General features: G+C 41.4%; 1 protein-coding gene across 1 annotated transcript in view; it reads right to left on the bottom strand.

Annotated features, from left to right (window-relative positions):
- PLD5 (phospholipase D family member 5) overlaps window positions 1–25,589 on the bottom strand; it is a 1,381,847-nt gene that overhangs the window by 1,212,942 nt on the left and 143,316 nt on the right. The window lies entirely within an intron of this gene.

Raw genomic sequence — 25,589 nt, 5'->3', positions numbered from 1 at the left:
TGGTGTTACCAAGTTGAACATTACAGTTTTAGGCAGGAGCGTGGGCACTGGTGCTTGGGCAGCAGCGTCATTACCATCAAAATTTTGAGCACAAAGTAGGTGGTGGCAATACAAAAAGGGGCACTTTCCTACACACGTAAAACCATGGCTCAGGCAAAAAAACATGCTGAGCATAATCTCCTATTATTTTCAGCATTACGTTTGTTATGCAGAATGCCTAAGATTCTGCAATTGACGTAGGCTTTGTTAAAATACCTATTGCAGGAGCAAGGGAACAATGCGAACAAACACAACTCAAATCGCTGTGGTTCATGTCACATGATTTTGAGTTTTTGTTTAGTGTTACATGTGTCCTTGAGTCCAACTTAATAAAAACAAAAAGCAAAATAGTATATTAGCATTTCACAAAAGTTATTTTTCGGGGGACTCACGTGATTTCAAGAAAATTACACACATTTCGCACAGACCTAGTAAAATCTATACAAGGAGTCTACCTACTGCAACTTATTCCCTGAAAATGGCATTTCAAGTGCAAATGGCATTTTCATATTATGTGTCACTCAAACGTCACTGCACCAACAGGGGTATAGTAAAAAAATAATAGTACCGCTTCAATTCATAGACCTTTGGATGTCTTCCTGTCTCAGCCCAAAGAAGAGTTATTCAGGTCTTGATAATTGCCAGGCTGGAATATGGTAATATTCTTTACCTAGGCGTCCCTAAGATCTTGCTCAAGTGGGTTCTGATAGTGCAAAATGCAACCACAAGACTTTTACCCCAAATTCATGTCTATGGCCAGACTTCTTCATGATCTTCACTGGGTATCAATTGAACGGCGAGTTCAATTTGACAGCACTCTGCTGCATGCATAAATATTTCAAAATCTGTTCCACACTGTCTCAGATCTTTGGTGTTGCCTTACAAGCCAAATCATTCTCTGCGTTCCGACATCTGTGATTTTGCCATAACTCCTGTCAAGGGGGTCGGGCTTTCTCCTATCTAGGTCCAAAGCTGTGGAACTCCTTGCCATCGTCTATGAGATCTTGCCACTCTTTTTCAGTCTTCTGCAAACTGTTAAAAACCTGGTTGTTGTGATTCAGTGTGTAGCGCCCATCCGCCAAATTCTAAATCACACCCTAAGTATTTATATACGTTTTTGTAGCTAGATTCCCAAGCAGTTAAACTATGGTAAACAATATGTAACAGATTAGGAATTGACTGCCTGATGAGGCAACAACCCATATCAGAAGTCCTATGAAAAGAGACTGTACAGAAATTCCCCTCCCATTTGGGCATTGGGGAGTGTCCATTCAGAAGTGATCACCTTCTGCAACAGTAATAAACAGCCAAATGAAATTGCTGTGCAGCTGCAAAATGAATAATGGGAAACAAGCACTTCGGATTTGACAGGTCATATAAGAATCTAATAATGGAACTGGCCAGATTCACTCCCAGCTCAGCCAACGTTTATGTGGCAGAGTGGAAAAATCCAATTGTAAAATTTGTAATGCAGGCAATGCTCTCTTCTCTAGGGCCCTTTTCCATCACTGGATGTGGCTTCCATCTGATGCCTTGCTGTTGGGAGGAAATGGCAGAGCAACTTAATCATCCACCTGACATACTTTAGAATCGTTTACTTCATGTGATTATTGTGTATTTATTGGATTTGTGAAGGATAATGTATGTAACATAAACAGATTTACTTTTACTAAATAATCAGTACCGTAGTAGATTTTGAATATAGCAGCATGATGTATAGAGATTCTATTTTCTTTAGAAGTTGAAATGTATAAATGTAAGGACGCGTGGGAAAGGTTTATGTGCAGTAAAGGCAAAATCCATTACAATAGTTATCTAGTATATGGACCTGATTGTTAACCACCTCGCCTAGTCTGGCTCTGTGGTGCTACTTTGTGTTTGTAAGTGCCTTCTCTCTGAAAGCTTTTCCAAAATATGCCTGAGCAGAAAACTCTGAAGACAACAGCGATGGGTGGAATGTTTGCAAAAGTCTCAGGCACTGGCAGTTGCTTGAGCCATACTGAGTTAGGTGTCTGTATAGAGGGAGCATTGGTAATTCGGGCTTGACTGTTATTACTAGAGTAGGAATATGTCTGATTTGTGTAAGGCGGGTCCCTGTTTTGAGTAGCACAGTGGGCACAAAAGCAAAGAACCATAAAACAGACTGAGTGTTTGCTAGCGGCTCACACTTTTGCAGGCATTGCATCTATCACCTTTGTGTTTTCATAGGATTAATAAATCTGAGGATTGATGGTTCACCACGGACTCATTAATTATCAATTAAATTAATGCTGCACTTCGTATACGAAAATATAAGCTAGCCTCTCTGTGTGCAGAATTTGGTTTAATTGTGGACACAATGCACAATTGCCATGGATCAACAGAACAAAACTTAAACTAATACAAAGGAAAGTGTTCATCATCATTAACGGTCACAGTTAAATAGTGAATACATACGTGTATGTACAATAAACAGACAAACGACTATGACGCAAAAGGTAAAACTGGATATAATGATTTGAGACAATTCACAGCTCAGGCTATGAATGAGGTTTCGGTGAACCATGGTTTCTCATGCATATAATTATTACCCATATTTTCACTGGCTTTAAGTGCTGCTCTTGTAAATTGAAAACATATCCTTCAGAGTGTGCCCACTATACGTTCATTCACATAATATTCATTCATTTATATACCATTAATGAACTGATTCCACATAACAAGGCTTACATTCCACTTTTATCATTGAATCTGCTCACCATTGCTCTGTGTTCTGCATTTTCTTGGACATACATACATTCATCAGGAGGAGCTGCATGTCTTTGTTAAATGCTGATTCACTTGTCGTCTGAACCATTTTGCTTTAACAAGAAAATATCTGGTTACCCCTAATGTATCAATTATTTAATGTTTTTTTTCTAATCCATTAGTGCGGTAAGAAGATTTTTGGAGTGAGAAATATCCCCTGATAGTGGGCAGGGGGGTTAATTTAGCCTGCAGTGAAGTTAAGCAATGCGAAATCTGTCTTTTCCCTTGAATTGTAACTTGTATCTGTCTATTTGCTAGAACTGTGATTTGTTCTTAAAATATTGTCACCTTTACTTACATCCTTAATTTGTATAATTTGGCTGCGTGGCATAGTCATTGGCGATGGAATTAGAGGGCAAAATGAAATATCTTAAAGTGGCATTTGCACAGCGGAATTTGTAAACACATTTAAACATATGTTAAATGATTGATTGTATAAGGTTTTAATGTGGTATTCTAAGAACTTTGGTTCATTGAAACGAATTAGATACCTACAATATAAGATTGATGATATTAGGTGAAATCTCTGTGAGAGAGAGCAAGCATTTTGAAGCACAATTTATTTCAGCAGAAGTACGCAGCAGCAGAGAGAAAAAAGTCCATTAAACTCCATAAAAGGCGACAACATCTAAAGTAATTAGGTGGCACTCTCTAACCTACAGCCCTTTTTTACCTTCAACTGTGTGTTGTTGACAGCTCCAATAAAGGACTATATTTAGTTGCAATGAATGTGCTAACGTCAATACTAGCTCTAGTCTAGCTACCAACAGTCAATTCACAATGCATGGAAAGGTAAAATAAAAATAGTTTTAAAACAACATCTGAAGAGAAGATGCAAACAGATATTTGATAATAAGGGGCAGATGGTGAGTTGGCGAACAAAGTAAAATAACTGAGCTGGCAATGAAGTGAAAAGGGAACAGTCACCAGATGTGGCAAGCTTTAAGCTCAGAAAATGCTTCTCATTAAGTACACATCCATTGAATATGCTAGAGTATAGAACAGGTAAACGTAACTGGCAAGGAAATTGACAATGAGGAATAGCCCAGTTCGAAAGTAACTGAAAAAGCAAGATAAAATCAGTTTGCGAGAAAGTGTTTATAAAAAGTAGTACCTTACTGGTTAAAAGTGTTGATTCAGAGGTGTGACCTGCCATGTTAGCGCCTACAGTATACTTACATCATCACCTGCGTTTATAACGCATTTCTCCACAAAGTCTACGTCCATGGTCCTTGTTTAGCCAAACTGCTTGCTTTGATTATGGTTTACTATTTATTGAGCAGGCCAACTACATGTCATTGATTAGCCAGGGGTACACTGAAACAAGTTTAACCAACATTCAAATGAGTGGAACTACAGCACACTCGCCAAATCCACACGAGTTGAGTGTAATGAGAGCCTCCAAAGAACGAATTGTGTCCAAAGTTAGTTCTTATTTATTACCATTTATCTATATTACCTGCAACAATAACAATGTCATATTATTTGAATATCAAATTTCATTAGTAGCTCTCAAACTGGGTTATGGTATTTTTACATTATTTCGATTGTAATGTCCTCTATTCACTTCACCTCTTGGTGAGGTTTGGTGTCTTAGTTTGTAGACTTTTGTCTGGTGATATCGGATTTTCCTAATGGTGGTGCCTCCATCCGTGAGTGATGTCTTGTGACCTTCCCTCAATACAGTGTGACTGAGATCAGTTTGCCTTAAGTTTCAGCTATATGAAATTGGCCAGTGTCTCACTGTGTTTGGTGTGCACGCTAGTGCCTGCTGGGTGTGTTTTTTTCATGATTCAAGGGAATGGTGGTTAGATCGTGGACACTGAGAGAGTGCGGCACAGGGAGTCCCTTATGCTTTACATACAGAGGCAAAGTGGAAGCTACCATGCGTGCATTACATAGCATAGTAATGTGTCCATAACATCAGGAACATGAGTAATAAGAAACTTTTCCTACGCAACACCCATGGAATTTAATGCTGCGCCAGATTTACAAAGTGATGTCAACCTGGGGAAGGGTCAAATCCGTATGCCAACTGAGGTGAGGCATAACGAGGAAAATATGTTAATTTCTCCCCGTTTTTACCTCTTTCTATGTGATTGTTTTTTAACAGGAAAGTGCCCCTTCCTGCACAAAAACAATGGTACTTTTAATGTAGGCACCCTTGCACCATGGTGCAAGGGTGTCAACGTTGACGCTAGGCTGCCAAAACAGCACCAGCGCAGGCAGAAAGGACATTAATGCATCACATTGCTTAAATACAGTGCATTCCTGCCCTTTTGGTTTGTTTTAGGGAACTGCAGTAAGGTGCCTTGTTGCACTGGCCACGCCAAATGCCATAAATGAGGCCCCGAGTACTTAGCAATGCACCACTTGAAGCCCTTAGTACAGCAAAAAGCACTGGCTCCCGTTTAAGTGATCACACGTAGAGAGACATTTTAGATGGAGAGAGCAAAATAAATGTAACCATAATCATCATCACCCTTATCCGGCTGGCTCATTTGCCATCATATAAAATATAATTGCTAAACCTTTCCTCCTTTGAACATTACCCATAAAGATTTTGGAAGTGTCCCGGCATGTGAAGGCAGTTCCCTGGAATAAAATGACATACATTTTCATAGTAGTTTATTTTTCGGGATATAGATTTTGATGGATTGTTATAATCCAGCACTGGAACTAATGGCATTATTCCCTGGTATCATTTGCCTGAAACAAATCTAGTTCACAGTTTAGGAGAGATGGTTCTTCTCTAATATAGGGCAACACTGTCCTAGTGTCAGTGGATCTTTGTCGCAGTGACTTTGATGCCTTTGTCAGTTATAGAGGACTGCTTTGCTGTTGGTGTGACATTTCATGTGTTCCAATCTCCCAGCATATGTTGTCTTGTTCCAAAGTCAGTTTGTCTCCCATCTTGGTGTACATGCTACTCCATTCTGGTGCATATGCCTCCCTGTCCCGGCTGCAGTGTCTTTCCTGTTACAGCATCTGCATGAGTCTCCCTGTCTCAAATGTTTGTGTCTTCCTGTCCCTGTCTCCTGTGCATTCCCTCTCCCAGTATGTGTCCTGCGCTGTACATGTTTACCTCTTCTAATGACGGTATGTTTACTGCCCCAACACAAATGTAGTTTCCTAATGTTGTTTGTTGTTTCAATAATGTGTGCAATTATTGTAATTGTAATTTACAGTGACTATATTTAGCTACTGTCCAGGCATTAATGACTGTCTTAATTTCAGAGTATTATCTGTATGTTGTTCATCTCTGAATGATGGGAGTCCCACAGACGGCCGGCCCTATGAACTTCCACAATCCTCGTGTGTTCAGTGGATTTTTTTTTTTTTTTAAGCAGACTTTGAAACAGAGAAAGAAAACTATTCACAATACATATAGTTGTTAATACCTTATAAAATTAAAAACTTCTGCTTAACCCATGGCTGGAATCAAGCATTTCCCACAACATCTTCCAATACAGGCGCAAGCCCCGTGCCAATTGAAAATGCAGATAGTAAAGTGCAGTGCTGCAGAGCAGCTTTGACATGATCAGGTTATTAAATTCCGCTTACTAAAGGCACAAGTCCCCCGCCTATCCTAAATACAGAAACTAAAGTGCTGTGCATAGCAGCTTTTACATAATTAGACCATTCATAATACATATAGTTGTTAATACCTAATAAAAATAAAAGCTTTTGCTTAACTTATGGCTGGAATCAAGCATTTCTCACAACATTGTCCCATACAGGCACAAACCTTGCAACAATCCAAAATGCAGATAGTAAAGTGCAGTGCAGAGCAGCTTTGACATGAACAGGTTATTAAATTCCGCTTACTAAAGGCACAAGTCTCCCGCCTATCCTAAATACAGAAACTAAAGTGCGGTGCATAGCAGCTTTTACATAATTAGACCATTAGTTTCATCATTGCAGATAAAATCCATTAAATACCATTTTGAATCCTCTCTTCTTAATAATCCATATATCTTTTCCTCCTTTCCGAAGGCAGTAAATCTTATGAGAAAAAGCCAGAGTTAACCATCCGGCCTGTGTTCAGTGAATTGTTGTTCTCTGTTGCCACCCATGACTCCTTATCCCGGTCTCAAGTTTTCCAAGTGCTGGTGGTGCCAACTCCTAGTGTCAGTGTATCCCTAGACCTTTGCTGATGTGTGTGTCTCCCCAACCTGGTCTATCCGAGATCCCATGTCAGTCTCTTCTAAAACTATTGTTTACAACTTTCTTTTCTGAAGTCTGTGATAATCTGCAATTAAACTCTCCATGTGTGACTGATTCCCTCTTTTAGTGCTAATGTTCAAAGTGCAAGCGTCAGGGTGCATGAGGCCAGTATCAGTTTCTCTCTATCACATACCTGCCCCACTGTCCTTTCACCATGGCATCAACATAATCCAATGGCAATGCCTGTGACACTCTGCCACCCTATTCTATTGCCAACATTCTGATCTTGGTATATCAATGTGCCCCAGACCCAATACCATTGTGTCTCTGACCCAAAGTAGGTGTGCTTGCAGCTAATTACCTGTGTCTTCCAGTCTAATCTTCCACCCATCCATTAGTGATTTCCTAGCACTGTGTGGTGTGTCCCTTGTTGGATAAGAGTGTCTGCCCCCGGTAGTGCCAAGGACTCAGTCTGAGAATCATTGAGTGCCTATATCACTGTCTCTATCAGGGCTGGACTGGGAATCACAACCGGCCCTGACAAAGTGCTCGGCCGATGCCCCCCCCGCCCCCTCCCCCGCCTCTCGGGGGGTTTGGAGGTGCCGCCGAGCTCTTTGCCGGGGCATGTTTTCGACTGATTTGCAAAAACGGCCCTGTAACAAAAACGACCCCAGAAGCCTAAAACTGGCTCCCACCCATGCAGCGCACCGGGGGATTGCCCGGTGCCCGCTATGGCCAGTCCGGCCCTGGTCTCTATCTTAGCACATGCATGCTCATGTGCCAGTAAAGGTGTACATGTCTTAACATCTGAGTGTCTTTAGCATGCTAAGTGAGGTCCCTTAACTCTGTATCAGTGTGTCCCTATCCATGTCTCACTGTCCCAGTTTAGGAATTCTACTACATCCTACTTGCCTTTGTCAGTGTATCATTTTCCGTCTGACATTAAAGCCTCTCTGGGGAAAAATTCACCTTTTTTTAAGATTCAGTGGGAGTAAAGCTATCCAAGGTTAGGTGACCTACTTTAGGAAGGGACTTTAAGGATGATGATCATGTTGGAAGAGAAGGTGCAGAGGGTGAAGAAAGAATATGCCACCCAGATATAAAGGAGCTGATCTGACATCCTCCATCACATTCCAAAGCCCTTGTTCAGTAGAAACTGCCCTTTGAGGTAGGCCTTCCAACAGATACCCGGGGCTAGATTTGCTAGCATTTGAGCAACACAATGTAGCGAGACAACTTGCTACGCTGAGCTGCGTCAAATGGATAGAGCAGGAATGCACCATACTTACTTAGATGTGGCACATTCCTGCTCTCTCTCTACGCTGGCACAATGAGTGCTGCCTAGCGCAAATGCAGGCACCCTTGCACCATGGTGCAAGGGTGCCTGCATTACAGAAAAGATTGTTTTTGTGCAGGAAGGGACGGTTAACTACACAAAAACAATCCTCAGAGGATTTTGTGCTTTCTAAATGTTTTGCACAATGCAGCACAGGTGGAAAGAGGAAATAACACGGAGAAATAAACATACCTCTACTTGTTGAGCCTCTATTGGGATGGTGTAGCATTTTGACACAATCGCAGGTTTACTACCCTTAGTAAATCTGGGATTGCGCCAGAATCTATGGGTGGATGCATGTCAACACCCACACTCCAAACATGAAACGTCTTCACAACGCAAAGTTACACAAGGCACTGTTTACTCTGGATTTACTAAGCCACAGAAGTTGTCTTTGCATGGCTTAGTAAGTGTGGTATTCTGCCTTTTTCTCTACATACGATGTTTTAGTATAGAATCCTGGCATGTCATTTACAGAATGTGGGATGAGTCATTGACCGAGGTCATGACATTTTTTGGGAGGTTTTGTAAGTAAACCTGAGCAGTTGATGCCAGACCTGCTGGTTGATGGATGGGATTCTTGGTGAAATAAACTTAAAAAGAAACTGCATACCTGTGTCCAGTTTTATGATTTGACCTGCTTCACTGGCGTAGTCGGCATCTAACATCAAGAATCTCAACACAGAAGATTGGTGAGATTATTTTTCTCTTCATCTAAGGACAACTCAAATCCATGGTAAATTCTGAGTGATAATTACCTTATAGGATCTTTAAGAAAAGACAGTTTATGGAAAGTAGAAGAAGATTTTCTGAAGTAAAAGGGGTTTCTTTAATTTTAAATATAACAAAGGATTGGGAGCATCGCCACATTAATACCTTGGCTGATCCCAAAGTACTCTATAAATAGCTAGCTTGGTATTTTATCGGTGCGGGCTCATCCCATATTTCATCTAAAACATATGGTGAAATCCTTGTGGGAATGTACATAGACTTGTGAGATGCCCCATCTTATTTATTAAAATATACAAGCTATGCTGATGAGCAGGAAGTGCTTGTTGTCTGGCAATAGAGATAAACTGATTAAGGAGAAGCACGCTTTATCTGTCAAAAATGAATTATTTTTAAGTCTTCAAGCTTTACATTTTGAACTCATAATGTCAATGACTGTGTTACTAGCTGCGGTGCTGCATACATTTCAAGCATTTTTTCAAATTGGATGTTATTGACTGTTGGTAATTGAGAAAATTACAGTTGCTCGGTTTAAAAAAAAATGGATAACATCGTGTATTGAGAGTTTATCGTTACCAATATTGAAAATAAACTTTATCGTTACCTGGTGTTTACGTTCAAACTCTGAGCACGAAGACCTGAGCCTCGAGTTCGCCATTCCTGATGTTTACATTCGTACCCTGAGCGCGGGGCTCGGAGCCTCGAGTTCGTCATTCTTTCTTGAGAAGCTTGTTTCACGGAGATGCAGCTCAGCGTAGGGTTCCCACGTCAGGACGTACGTTAACGTGGAAGCCATTTTGTGTTGGGAAATTGTTAAATGGAAGATATTCATTGCGCATCAGATTGTTACGCTGAAGCGCACAGCACGTGTACATTCCTACGCTGATGCGCACAGCACGTATACTGCAGCCGTCATTGTGGTAATCCTTTGATCATTGCGCATCAGTTTTTTACGCTGATGCGCACAGCATGTGAGTTTTTTTTCTTTTCTTCTCAATAACTAATGCGGGAGTGAGTTTCGGAAGTGAACAAATCAACTGCATATGTTGCGCTGATTTCATGTGGATCTCATTCTGCATTGAGGTAATTCATTGAGATTTTCAACGTCTAATACGCTGATGCACACAGCAGGACGACATAAGTTTATCATTATTATCAACAATCCTTATGCGCACAGCTCTTTCACAATGTTTCTGCTTTGAACTAATTCATTGAGATTTACTACATCTAATACGCTGATGCGCACAGCAGGACTACATAATTTTGGCATTATTATCAATAATCCTTATGCGCACAGCTCTTGCATAATGTATCTGCACAGTGTTGGGATGAATATTCAAAAACGGAAGTTTTAAAAGCTTATGGAACATACTTTCAAATTCAAATTACATGAAAAATATAGACAAGTTGTTTTTATTACATTTGTTTACAAATACTTGTGTAATTTAAAATTTCTATTTCAAGTAGTAGAGATTGACCTTACTGAACTTAAAGTTATATATTTATTTTCTTTGTCTTGTCACATGCCAAACGTTACTGCTGCACCTTTCTTCCTTAGTGCTCCAGGTGATCCTCCCATTCAGTGGAAGAAATGGAAGGTAGTATTAGAAAGGTTCGCTAGAGTTTGCGGACCCTCACTCAGCGCAGAAAGGAAATCTTCATTGTTATTACACTGTTTAGTGTCAGAAGGCCAAGACCTATTTGACCATTTACCTGATTTGTCTGGAGAGGAGGCTAATGGCCTCAATGATGACGAAGTATGCATCAAGAAATTAGATAAGCATTATTTGCCAAGGTGAGCACGATTTTGGAATGTTATACATTTGCAAAAAGAATGCAAGGTGGTGATGAGACTGTGGAAGGATATGTAACATATTTGAGGGAGCTTGCATCTTCTTGCAAATTTGATAATCTCACTGACGAATTAATACGTGACCAGTTCATGTTTGGATGTAATATGGAAAGAGTCAGAGAAGAGTTTGGCTACGAGATGAGCCTACTCTAGATGAGGTTCTGAGTGTTGCAAAGAGGATTGAACACTCATTGAAATGTGTTGCTGTATTAAAGAAGGATTCTTATAAAGTTTACAAAGTTCAAGAAGGTAAAAACAAAGGTGGAACAGACATCACTTTCAAAGATAAACACAAGGGTTCAGTGATAAACAATGGAAGAGTTAATGAGAAGTGGTCCCATGCTAAGTGTTTCAGGTGTGGTAAAACAGGGCACTTAGCAAATGACAAGAAGTGTCCGGCCTTGGGCCTGTAGAGTAGTTCCTATATTCCCAATAGGTTCTGCGCATTGGAATAGTTTATCCTATAGATATGACGTAGGACTTAGGTCAGTAGGTCTCTATCGAATATACTAAACTTAATTGTGAGTGCCAGTTAGCTCAGAGGTCACTAGAAACTTTCTCAAATTCACAAGAAGAGATTAGTTTCTGACAACCGCATACACATGACAACTTTGTTTCCCAGGAATAAGAATATATCTCTCAGAGTCATGGAAACAATAGATAAGTATTTCACTCAGTCAATCGTGCATGCTTCGTTTCTACAGAGCTGCAAAGAAATAATGAGACGGGCGTATTCAATAAAAGGTTTATTGAACAGTCTTCTTTCTCATGCAAGAGAGGTGAACTGCTACAATCGATAGACAGAATGCAAAATATAATGTGTACAGCGAGAATAGTATTATAAAATAATACTGTAAGAGCATTGTATGGTTTCTAAGCCATATAAAAATACATACATAAATACACAGGCTAAAATACTCAACTGGTGCTTCTAAAATACGCCTACCCCAATGTACCTAACCTAAGTCTAATATGAGAGAGGAAGTAAGTATGGTCTTTTGCATAGGTTTAGTTTTGCCAAGAATCTACCAAAGGTTTCTCTAGGTTCTAATCAGCTCCATACCTTAGAATGAAGGAGGTCTTTTATCTCTGTCTCGGACTCGATTCCCCAACACCCCGCAAGGGGAGTCAGAAACAATGGAGCTGGATTTATCAGCAGAAGAGGGCAGCTTCCTGATCAGTGCATCAGCTGGAGAGTCGGCTTCCTTTGGCACTTGCTGTAGTGAACTGCGTCGGGCAAGTAGGTCGTCGAACTGCTCCGAACCACCGTGCTTTGCCATAACAAGTGAAGGTATATTTATACCTTGAAAGTGTTTAGGAACGCCATGTTTGACGTAAAGTCGGGCATATGAACGTCATGAATGAACCCCTGGGGTATAGTTGTTCATTGTAAAACTAACAGAGTTCTTGGAGAAATCAATATTCAAGCAAGGGGAAGTCCCTAACGGCTTAAGCTGGTTTTCCAAGAAATCGTCGTGACTTTTGGTGAACGGATGGAAGTAGCCATGCCTGTATTTGGGTAGCATGGGTTATGCCTAAATAAGGGCGTGATTTCTATGCCTATATAGGGTCAGCGTGATTTGTACCTATATAAGGGCATGAATTGGAAAAATCCATTCAGAATCTAAAACGATATACAACAGGCCACACTTGTTCCAAGTGCAAGAAGAAAGGTCACTTGAGGTCCTTATGTAAAAGTAAGCCTGTACACAAAGTTAAAGAAGTTGAAATATATAATAGTGAGAATGGGGAACCAGGAACAGATGATTATGAGTGTGGACATATCGTTGTACAAGTTGTGAGTGGTGATAAAAAAAGAATAGTCCTTTTGATAACATTTTGGTTGAAGGAGCTAGCACGAGAGTATTATTTGATTCTGGTGCAAACATAACTATTGTTTCGGGTGGATTCTACTTAGAAAATTTGAAAGGGAAAGTAAATCTTTTAAAACCTGATATTAGGCCTTTGGCTTATGGAGGAGAAGCAAATAAGCTTCATGGCTATTTTGTGGGTCTCATTAAATATAGGGGTAGACTAGTCTCAGGGAAGATTTATGTTTCGAAGAAAGGAGATAGCATTATTAGCTGGATCAATCAAGGTGATCTTGGAGCCTACCTTGACCCTAATGCTGATCCTTCCATTCAGCTAAAAGAGGACGTGATTTCTGAACTTGTTGAAAGTTGTGATGGTAGCTTTGTTTCTGAGCTCAAGAGAGATTATCCTAATGTTTTCAGGAACAAATTAGGTTGTCTCAAAGGGTATCAACATAAGATTATGCTTAAGAAAAACTCAATACCCGTTTGTTGCAAAGTAAGGAGTGTACCTATTGCGGCGAGAGATGACATGAGAAAAGAAATTGATAAACTTAAAGATTGGGGTATAATTGAGGACGTTGAGGGCACTGATTAGTTGGCCCCAGTTGTGGCAGCTCGGAAATCCAATGGGGATTTGAGGCTATGCATCGACTTGAGACAATTGAATAAATGTGTGGTGGTTGATAAATATCCATTACCCAATATAAATGAATTATTAGCTTTGTTAGGTGTTGCCAAAGTTTTTAGCACAATAGACCTCACCTCAGTGTATCGTCATATAGAACTAAAAGAGAAATGTAGAAACTTCACCTCATTCATAACGCCTTTTGGTACTTATACATTTAATTGTATGCCCTTTGGTTTGGTATTAGCCTCTTCAGTCTTCCAGAGAGTTATGGAGAGAATTCTTCATTGTCTTCAAGGGGCTTATGTGAATCAGGACGACATTTTGTTATGTGGCAATGATGAGACTCAGCATGATGGTCGAGTAAGAAAAGCTTTGGAGAAATTATGTGATCACAACTTGACTATTAAAGCTGAAAAGTGTAACTTTAGAACAAACTCAATAAATTATTTAGGTCACAATATCACCAATGAAGGGGTAAAACCAAAGTCAGATTTGATCAATACCATACAAGAAATGAGTTCTCCCTCATGTAAGAGTGAACTCATGAAGTTTTTAGGTGTAGTAGAATACTATGCTAAATTTGTGAAAAATGTTGCTGATTGTGCGGTCAACATGAGACTTTTGTTACAGAAGGGAGTTGACTTTGAATGGTCTGACTCTTGTGAGAAAGAATATCGCCCTAGATATTTTGGGTCCTGTTCATAGTAATGGTTCACAAACTTTTGTATTGGTTGTCATGGATATGTTTTCACGATGGCCTGAAATTTTCTTTTTATCAACTATTGACTCTAGCCATGTTATCAAATGCTTGAATGATTTCTTTTCTAAAGAAGGGATTCCTGAATCCTTATTAATGGACAATAGAGTTCAACTTGTTTCTGAGGAGATGAGGAATTTTCTTTCTTCCAAAGGAATCATTCATAAACCATGCTCTTTCTATCATCCTGAGGCTAACGGATGGTAGAGAGATTTAACCGAGTGGTTAAAGAGACTATTTCTTTAGCAAAGTCTCTCTTTCTAGACTGGAAGTCTGAGGTAATGAAGAACATTGAGGAATATAGGCTGTCTCCTCATTCTACAACAGGGAAAACACCTTTCTTATTATTCAGAGGAAGAGTTCCTAATACTAATGCAGAACCTGGATGGATAAACAGGTATGAATTAAGTAAAGGATATGAAAGTAAATGTGATGATCTTGAAATTCAGAGGGATGAAGAGAAGACTAAAGTAAGGAAGAGTTATTTGATGCAAAGAAGGCTGCAAAAGCAACTAAGGTAGTTGTAGGTGATCTTGTTATGATAAAACACCCTGGTTTTATGGGAAACTCCCCTTCAAAATTCATGAAACCAATTAAGGTAATAAAAGTCTTTAGAAATGCGATGAAGACTCAAGATCATCGCATCGGGAACCTTAATTGAGTTATTGTGCTTAAAAGAAAGATGAATTATAACTCAAGTGAAAGTGTGAGTGGATCCTATCCACAAATTGGTGGAAAGGGTGAGATTCACAGCTCATCTAGAGTGTGTAAACGACCATCATATCTTACTGATTATGTATAAATGTTTTTATATATGTAGAAATGTTCTTATTTAATTTGTTTAGGTAAAGAGGGGAGGTGTGTGGTATTCTGACTTCGTCTGTACATGTCATGTTTTAGTATAGAATCCTGGCATGTCATTTACAGAATGTGGGATGAGTCATTGACCGAGGTCATGACATTCTTTGGGAGGTTTTCTAAGTAAACCTGAGCAGTTGATGCCAGACCTGCTGGTTGATGGATGGGATTTTTGGTGGAATAAACTTAAGAAGAAACTGCATACCTGTGTCCAGTTTTATGATTTGACCTGCTTCAGTAAGCCCTTGCATTGCCCTGTGTGATACAAGGGCTTTGTAAATCTGGTCCTCAGTCTCTTTGCCTACTTCACCTTGCACAATTGATGGCATAACCATCTGGAGGGGATAAACTTTGCCGTGGGGTGGAGGTTACCTGATTTGCATTAAACCCCCAATGAATCACTGCTGGATGTCAGTGACCACTGTCTAATCAATTTCTATGATTTGAATATCAAACAAGTGCACACAAATAGGGAAACAAGAATACAACAAACACATTGTGGCACATTTTATGTAATTCACAAATAGAAAAAAAATAAAAAAATAGGAATTTTAATTTTAATGGGAAGGCGGAAGAGTTTCAATATTTAGTTTTATTTCCCAAGGACAAAGTGATGTGCTACAATCTAGCATATTGATTTATCTTGTTTGCTTTTACTGCGTGCTCTCTTTTTGTCAGGGCATACCAGGGTTTTATTGCAAGCCACTAGGCACCTACACTTAATTCTGCTTGATGCATTTGCGCTTCACCCACAGATCAAGCTAAGGATGCCAATGTACATTTTTACTCAACAATTTCAAAGAAAACGTAACTTTAACTCAAAAATGTCAAATTCCTATACATTTTCACAGTATTTTTTTAAGTATTTCAAATATACATTTTTGCTATTTTATGAATAAATACTTCATTAATCTGCTAAAATTATTTAACTTTCTAAACAGTTGCGACTCCATGAGTAGAAGTTGTAGGACCCACTATGGTCCACGGATCCTAGGTTAAGAACTACTGTACTATGCCCGCTCTGCAAGATTGACACAATAGCGTTTTGTCTCATCTGTAAGTTGGTTACAAGCATGCTGTTTTGTGCTCTAGCAGGGTCATTTCAGCCCAATTGTAAATACTAAAATGGACGTGAATTACATTTGTACACATTTTAACACTGGTTCCCTTTATGATCCCACTGTGTTCACAATTTGCTTGGAGACTAAACTGCTGGCAATTGCATATGCAAAATAGTTACAAGGGGCATAAAGCTATTTGTGAACTCAAATTCGTATTTTGATTTTGGGCAGAGGTATAATAAAACAGGTGCAGAAAAGAGCTGGCTACCCACCATTTGTGTTATTTGCTCTGGGTCTTTCTTGCACTGGTTAACACTTCCTTTATCTAAACTACCACATTTGTGTTATGTTTACAGAAGTATTTCAGTAAATAATATTGTTACGTAGAAAGGAGGATGTCCAGTAGCCGAGGTTAGGTTATAATTGAAGCTTTTATTTATCTTGGTTGTTAGGATGGTTTCCAAGTTAGTTCTAAAGAAAGCTTGTAGTAATCAGCTCCACCAGGATCAGCCTCTCTGCTGCTCAGCCCATGTTCAAACTGACACTCCACCTCAGAGCAATCCACACATTCCATTACATCACCAACATTCTACACAGAACATTCACACTGGATGAGCACTAGAGGCGGAGATACAGGAAAGATGCATAATATCAAAACCCAGATATAAAACATCTTCCCCCTTTCCAGAACACATAAAAACAATAGAGACTATAAGCAGGAACATCACAGTTACACCGAAGAAACTTGCATGAGAAAATATTGCAAATGCAAATTGTAGACTGCATTTCATAAGAAAACACAAGGCACTTCAAAAGTGACTATGCATAAGCATACTGAAATATACAGGATGGAAATAAATTACATAAGAGATGCATAGAAATAAGTTACAAACACGAAATGGAAATATAGCTTAAATATACAAGATGTGACACACATCTCCCCCCTTTGCAGAGCAACAGTAAACAAGAATATGTTAGAAGAAAGGATGGGGTCCATAAACTACATAAAATAAGGAAAGAAATATATAAGAAAATACGTATAACTCCTCCACATGCACACACACCAAAAACAAAACGCGCCAACTTACCACCATAAGCACACCAGCTGTCTAGACTAGCAGAGAAATGAGGGAAACACGGAACACAACAAATAAAAAATATTGGACACAACCTAAAACAAAACCAGGTACTCCCAAATACAATACATCACACCGGACTCTCCAACTCTCACACATGCCCAAAACCATAAACCAGAAAACATGCAACAGGTGGCATACACCCAACACATCATCTCTGGAGGAGGGCATCTAGTGAAAAGTAAAGAATGGGGGAACTACACCACCCTGTGAATCACCAAGCAATCAAACACAGAATGAGCGATCTACACCCCACTAGAGTAGAACTGAACCACACCCCCACAGGGTGTCTACAAGCAATAAAAATTAACAAATGAACCACACCTCTCTAGTGAGTCACCAAAAAGCAAATGCAAAGAATGGGTGAACTACACCCCACTAGGGTAGAACTGCAATACACCCCCTTAGGGTATCAACCAGCAGTAAAAATGAATGGGTGAACTACACCCTAGAGAATCACCAAAAAGAACAAGCATTTACAATGCAACGGTTTCGCCTTCGGAAAAGTTTGAGCTATTGGCATTGTAAATGACAAACTTTTTATTTATGTGTTGGTTTTGAAAACAGATAAATAAATGGCATTGTCATTTACAATGCCAATAGCTTACTCTGTCGCAAATGCAAGACGTATTGCATTTGCACACACACACCCACACAAGAGCCCCACACACACACAAGAGCCCCCCACACACACACGCAAGAGCCCCCCCACACACACACACGCAAAGAGCCCCACACAAATGCAAAGAGCCCCACACACACGCAAAGAGCCCCACACAGAGGTCAGGGGTGGCACAGAAGCAGAGTTTCACCAGCTGAGGCTCGCATGAAGCCTCTAGCATGAAATAGAGGGAGGGTAAGGGAGAAGTGATGAAAGAGAGGAGGTAAACAATGAAGGGAGAGCTGCGTACGTGGGGCGGGGGTTCGAACTTGGCCAGAGGTGGAGGAGGTGTACCCCAGACTCGAGGGACTGCCCCTTCCAGCAATCTAGGAAGCTTTTTTCAGGATAATTTGTTTGAAAAACCAGGTGTAACAAGTTTTTCCACCAAGGAATAGCTGTTTTTATTATTACTGCTGATAAGTTTTCTGTACCGCCTGCTCTTGTAAGTTTTAGCATTTATGCCCTATAACTTCCCTTTTCTTGCAGCATAAATTAATCAACCCTGATATGTAATTTGGTGCTCCCTGCTGCATAATTCCCTGCCTACAACTCACTGAAGTGGAGGCATCTTTATTTTACATACGTAAAATAAACTTCCAGCAAAGAAAATCCAAAGAGGTTTGAAAATCGTGAGAAGAGGTGCAATGCCATGCCAATAACAGATTATGTGGGACAGGTGTCAACTATTATCAAACGTCTAAAAGGGGAGAAAGCGAAACAAAGAGATAGGAGCACTTTTTATGCTACTAATAACAGGGCACTGAGGAAGAGTAAAAAAGCCAAGAACGACCAAATGAGCAACTAGGAGCAAATCAGTATGATGGATCTGTCACCAATGAAAACGGGGAATTAAGGGAGTGACTAGGATTTCTCCTTAAACAAGGATCGCTCCAGAAGGTATAAGCAGTATACGGTGCTAGAATGTCACCGTGCAAAAGCGCTATGTTCCGGTTATTTAATTTAAACGCTACAGAAATGCACCCGGACGTTATCTTCTGCCCCTGTCAGTGGAACTCCAAAGCATCCACTTTTTGGATTTGGGGAGCCGACTCCCTGAAGCTAAAATGCACAGAACGATGTAAATGTAATAGGCAGAACGATTAATGATGCCAGGCAAGAGCGAAAGTCTACTAAAACGAGTATTACACACCAGAGGGCTGGAGGGGTCAACAGGCAGTACAAGGGCAAATCCCTGCCTCCGGGGTAACCTAATCCCGCCTGGAAGTGATCCTCTTGGGGCTGCGGGATAACGAGAAGGATGCGCGCAGGGCCCTGTCGAGGCACCGGCGGTCCACGCGAGCTGTCAGGGCAGACCCTCCTCCAACACACGCCACCAGCAAGGGGAAACAAAAATATCTACGGAAAAAAAGCGGTAGGTGTCAACACAACGGCTTTCACCCTTTCCTCCAATAACACCGAGAGCGATACGCTCGTCCTTGTGTCAATACGGTTTATCGTTTTATTGCCGACGCAGTGGGAAGGAGGGGAGAGGGCAGGAGATGCTTTGGGTTTTAAAGGGATCTGACAGATGCACTGCAGCCTCATTTTTTTGTAGTGTCAATGTTCATTATCAGTCAATTGCATTAGCCCTTTTTGCTTTGCAGTTCATTAAACGTCTTAATTAAAAAAACGATACTGGCTCAAGGCAGTTCAAGTGGAAACCCATGCGCTTTTTTGAATGCACAGATTGAGAGGTGTCAAACAAATGTGGTCTGGTTCCTGCACCCCCTAGATACAAACCGGATCCACGGTTAGTCATACAAATTTAAAGAACTTGGCGGACGCAAGAAACAACTGCCATTCATTCAAAGGCATGCTCCAAGAAGGGCACTTCCTGCTGCTAACGTGCTCCCCGGCTCCCTCCCTCCACGCAGGATCCAACCCAGCACTAAAACTGCTGCACACAAGGGGAAACAAGCATATAGCGCTTTAAACCATCTCGTTGCGGAGCGATGGGAGTAAGAGACAAAACTCTACCTTTAAAGAGACGCTGTCCTAGCCACTTTCCTTGTTCTTTTATCTTCCCTCCATGGACGCATATTCACTGCAAGTAACGTGCATGGTAACTGCTTTCAAAACTAAGGCCTGCGCTGGTCCTTAAAGCACTTTAGATATCTGAAAACAGCGAATAGGCCTCATAAAGTGTTGGGAAGTACTACACCTCTTGGCTGCTTCATACAGTAATTGGCTCCGCTTAAGTCAATGGCCCACTCTTTGTTGCTGTAAAACCTCTGCAGCGTCTGCGATAAAAATCACACAAACTGAGGCACCACAGCGAACGGGAGCTGATCACCTGGTAGAGCCGCAGAATGAAAACAAAACTACTTGAGGGATGGGGCCATCGGTATCACGATGCCCCGGGCCCATAGCGACGCTCTGTGAAAACTTGTAACTTTCTTCGTGCCTTGTTTGTTTCTTTGCTCCAGCAGAGGAGCCGAGGCCGCCGGAGCACCGCACACCCCGCCCCGGCTCAAGCCCCGGGGTGAGGGGAAGCAGAGACTCGAGAATGGGGAGACATACGGACCCCCTTGCCGGTCCTTCACTCTCCCCAGAAGTGGCGCCATCATGCCGGCTAAGACCTTCCCACAAGTCTTGTGCCCCATTGTGTGGGCCAGGACGGGTGTATAATGAGCAGTACGAAGAGTGAATAAAGGCGGGGGCTTACCGTGCGTGTCCCGGTGTGGCGTACCCCCCTCCAGCCGCCGCTCTCCGGTGCCCGCTCCTCCAATGCTAGCTCCCCTCTCCTCCCCACACACACACATGCAGGCGATCTGAGTCCCTCCTCCTCTCTGGATTGATCTGGTCTGGCTGGCATCAGGGAGTCGGGGCCGCCCAGCCTCCAACACCTCAGCCTCCTCCTCCTTCTCCTCCTGGCAGAGCACGGCAGCGCCTCACGCCGCAGGGATCCTCTGCAAATTCCCTCGCTTTTCCCTGCGACTCGATCCTCGTTTCTCCCGGGAAGGGCAATATCAGTTAATTCAAGCACTTCTTTACAATATTTCCCTCTCTGCCGCGTCCCTCTTGCATTCCGCAAAGGGCACCCGGCGATCCTGTCATTAGGGCAGCCTAGTTCCACTCATATCGGTGCCGGATCCCGTTAATGAGTCTCGAGCCACCGCTCTCTCTTCTTCAGTTAATGAACAGACATTTTTTAGTGGCTTCATATCACAAGCTAATGCGGAGCCGTGAAACTTGCAGTGGCCATTAAAACAGGCAACGCAGAGTGAAAGGGGAGAGGGGGCGGGAACGGGCACACGGGGAGGGGGGCGGAACGGACACGGACAGCGGGAGGGGGGCGGGAACGGGCACAGGACACCGAGGGGGGGAGGGCGGGAACGGCGCACGAACTGCGGGAGGGGGGTGGAGGGAACGGCGCAGCACATTTATAAACAAAATGCTCCTTACCTGATTGCCTTGTGGGAACTCGAATCTTGCAGCCAACTCCAACAACATACACTTTGAAAAGGAACAAAACAGGCCCACTCGTAAAAAAAAATAACACACACCCACCACCGTGATGACGAACAGAAGTGGGTGGAGAGGGAAAAAATCTCGGGAACGCCCCCGAATCTGGTCCGGCCTTGACGGACAGATCTCTGTTCCAATGGCTAGCCTCCATTTATGGAGCTAGCCAATGGAACAGAGGGCGGATTCAAGTGTCCCTTACTGAAAACTAGAGATTTCTCCTGGAGGCGGAGCTAAAGCTCTGTGCTCCTGGCGAAACCTAAAAAGCAAGCAAGTAAGAAATGGGTGGGCTTCACCCTCCTAGTGCATTCACACCTCAAACAAGACCAAGCATGACAATAAACGAAAGATGATTACATGCACAAGAACCCAGCGCACAAGTGAACAAGTACACTGTCATTGGAAGTCTTATAATGTAGCAGAAAACACAATAGAAGTCACATGCCAATAAAGAAGTGAATATTCCACCTCCAAGGTACAAACAGGTAAGAAAACAAACGCTTGAAGATCTGCGTGCCAGTAAGGATTTACAAATACACAGCACCATTGCATGTAATGGCAATATGGTAATAACAAATATATCATTAATAATTCAAAACAGCAAAAAAGAATATTAAAATTATATATGTAACATCCTGAATATCATGGCAGTACTAAACATAAATCAGCATTAAAACATTCTTTCATAAAGGAAACTGATAATAACAGGAAACAATATCCAGGTACCATGACAAGCTGATAAACTGGAAGTTAAAATAATGACAAACTCCTGGCTGACCATAGCTTTTTTTTTAAACGTTTGCACAATGACATCTCCGAATAGCGAAGTGACCTAGAATAAAGAAATCACACTGAGAGAACAGAGAAAACCTATACAAACGAAATGCTAGAATCAAAAGTTATGGCCCGTTTCTAGAGGGAGCTAACTGATAATGGCAAACAATCTTTGCTTCCATCCTGAAGCAATGCCATGGATTTCAACACATTTTCGGGATGTAAGAGAATGCAGCAATATACACTCCATAATGTCCCTGAGTTCAGACAGCAGTAGGACGAATAATGAAAGGGCCAGCTCTTAATAGTAACACACTTAACTCTCATCTGGATCCACGAACGTCGTGCCATGACAACTTGAGAGAAAGGAGATAGCAGGTAAGAATCCAGACAGGTGCTGGACAGTTCGCTCCAAATCAAGATGGCAGCACAAATGGATGACTCACGCCGGACGGCTCTAGGTGGGTCAGTGTTGAAAAGCGTCCCTGAACAGCCAGAATTCCATCGTTCCAAGTTGGCAGCTGAAAGAAGTGGAGAATATGCGGCAGCACCCCCACGTGAACCAGTGCATGCTCAGCAAGCTGGACTCCTCGCGGACCATTCGAATGGCACACGGTGATACCGGTGAGAGTGTGCTCTAAGCAACTTGATTCAAATGCTGCAAATTAAGAGACACCAAGAAAATGTGACTCACAAATGTGTCTCACCGTAAAAGGATGGGAGCATCCCTCTCCCCTTATCTTTTGAGCCATCACAATTCAGAGAGTGTGTGTGGGGTTGAAACGGCACCAAATTTAAGTTGAAGTCCATGTGAGCTAACCAGCAGTATGTTGCAGGCAACAGCTTTGTATAAGGCTGCCTCTTGACTTGTGGTGGATATAACCAGCAGAATGAAAGTTGAATTTAGGAAGGAAGTATTCGGCCCGTCTATGGGCTGTCCGATGAAGCTAGACTCTGGTGGGGCAGCAGCGCTTAAAATCCTTTAGATAGATTCATATTTATATACTATCTTAAGTTGAATATCTTTAGTAGCTTAAAGTAGATCCTCACGCGTAGTTTCTGTAGAAGATTCACCAACTCATTGCCAATTTATGTTATGTAGAAAGGAGGATGTACAGTAGCAGAGGTTAGGTTATAATTGAAGCTTTTATTGATCTTGGTTGTTAGGATTGTTTCCAAGTAAGTTCTGAAGAAAGTTTGTAGTAATTAGCTCCACCAGGAGTAGCCTCCCTGCTGCTCAGCCCATGTTCCAACTGACACCCCACCTCACAGCAATCCACACATTCCATTACAACACCATGCACACCAACATTCTACACAGCACATACACACTGGCTGAACAACAGATGCAGAGAAAAAGGAAAGATGCATAATATCAAAACCCAGATATAACACATATTTTAAGTAGAACTAAGAAGGAAAAAAAGTATCTCATCACAGCACTAGTTTTATTTGGCATATAATGGTGCATCTTTGTGGTATGCAGTAAATAGTTCGTAGAGGGTTGCAGGTGTATGCGTTGTCCAATTTATGATTGAGGACCAGACAAAGTATCGGTGTTTATGAATCAAAAACCACTGTGTATACAATGCCGTAAGAGACGCACAAAGCATATGTTTCCTTTGCTATACAGAGCATTCCTCAGGTGAATTACGTAACTAATCGCCTCCACACTATAAATCATATTCTAAGGCTGACATTTTAATATACTATTTTTCGTAAAGACTATAGAGAGCATTTTTACAGGGGTTTTTCATTTAGCTGCTGCATTTCTTTCTTAGAACAAATTCAACCTGCTCTATTTTTAGGACTTTGTGACATAGTTTAACCCCTCGCTTTTTCTGTAGGTTCAGGCTGTATGAATTTGTTGTTACAATTAACTTTGGTAGGATTGTTTTTTCTTAAAAAGTGTGCGGTGACCTATGCTATAGGTGTGCGCATAGACACGTGTACAGCTAAATTACATGTTTTACCTATAGTGCATGCTAAAGTACTAATGGCTCACTGTTCACTCATGTTTGCTAAAGAAAATGAAACTGACTTATGTCATTCCGGTGGGTGGGCTTACAAAGATGTCAGGCTTAGTTACTAAGGCATTGCTCCACTGGAGCATCACTTTTCAGGCTGCTCTGGTGGCGCCATGTGTTACTGATGGCGTTCTTCCGCAACACCCATTGCTTTTTGACGCTGCCACAGATTTACAAGGATGTGTAAATCTGAGGCAGAGCCAACAATGAATGCCACTGAATAGCAGGCATTAGATTGGCGCAACGGGGAGAAATACTTTTATTTCTCCTTGTTTTTGCTCTTTCTATGTGCACTGGATTCTGCAGCACACATAGAAGGAGCAACTTGCCTTTAAAGATTGTTTATGTGCAGGAACGTGGCCCTTCCTTGCACATAAACAATCATCCGTGCAATGCAGGCACACTTGCACCATTGCGCATTGGGTGTCTGTGTTGGTGCTATGTAGCTTCTTTAGCCCTAGCACAGGGAAAAACCCAGTGGTGCGCTGTATTCTTGTAAATGCGGCAATTCACTGCGTTTTTAAAATGACGCGGTGTGGCACCACTAAATTGTTTGCAGTGCCACAACTGCACCATTTCTCTGTAAAAATACCCTGTTTTTGGTAACCTACAGGTCATGGAACGAGCCTGAGATCTCCCTTGGCAGAGACATTTGAAGAAGAACTTGGGGGGCACATGCATCAAAGGAAATTGCATTCGCGATTGGTGCGAATCGCAAAATTCGGCCGTTTGCGAATGCAATTCCCATTTTTGGGATGCATTAACATTTTTGTAATTTTCGCAATTTAAGAAATCGCAAAATTGCGATTGCATTTAAGGAATCTCAAATTGAGATTCCTTAAATACAATGCATCAAACTCTAAAAATTTGCGATTTCGCAAATAAGGGGAGCAAATTACCATGAAGTTGACCTTCATGGTAATTTGCGAAAACTTTGAAAAATGCACTAAAGTGCATTTTTCAAAGTTCCATTTTACACACACACATGCCCTTGGGGCATGTGAGTGTGCAAAATGTACTTCTAAGCAGATTTTAGGGGTGCAACAGGGTGTCCTTTGGACACCCCTGCACCCTTGAAATTGCATTCTTAATTTGCGAATTTCTAATGGTGAATTGCAAATTAAGAATGTCTTTCCATTCATTCCTATGGGCCTCTAGGCCCATAGGAATGGATGGGGAGGTATTCCTTAATTGCGATTCTCAATTAGAGAATCGCAATTAAGGAATTTTAAGAAATCGCTATTTTTATAGCGATTTCTTGATGCATTGCAGTTTGCAGTTCCTTAATTGCGATTCCTTATTTTTCGCAATTAAGGAATAGCAAAATGCAATATTGATGCATGTGCCCCTTGGAGCCTAGAACACTTCTAGTATCAAATTACGCAACTCAACTACACTGTCGTCAATGGAGCAAGATTGTAATGGAATAAGCACATTGTGATTTGCTTCCTTTTGATTAATAACAGTCTCTTTTTACCAATGTTATTTAACCAGTGTT

This window comes from Lissotriton helveticus, chromosome 6 (assembly GCF_964261635.1).
Source record: "Lissotriton helveticus chromosome 6, aLisHel1.1, whole genome shotgun sequence".
Lineage (NCBI taxonomy): Eukaryota > Metazoa > Chordata > Amphibia > Caudata > Salamandridae > Lissotriton > Lissotriton helveticus.
Note: the sequence above shows the minus strand (reverse complement) of the source record. Positions and strands in the feature narration are given on the sequence as shown.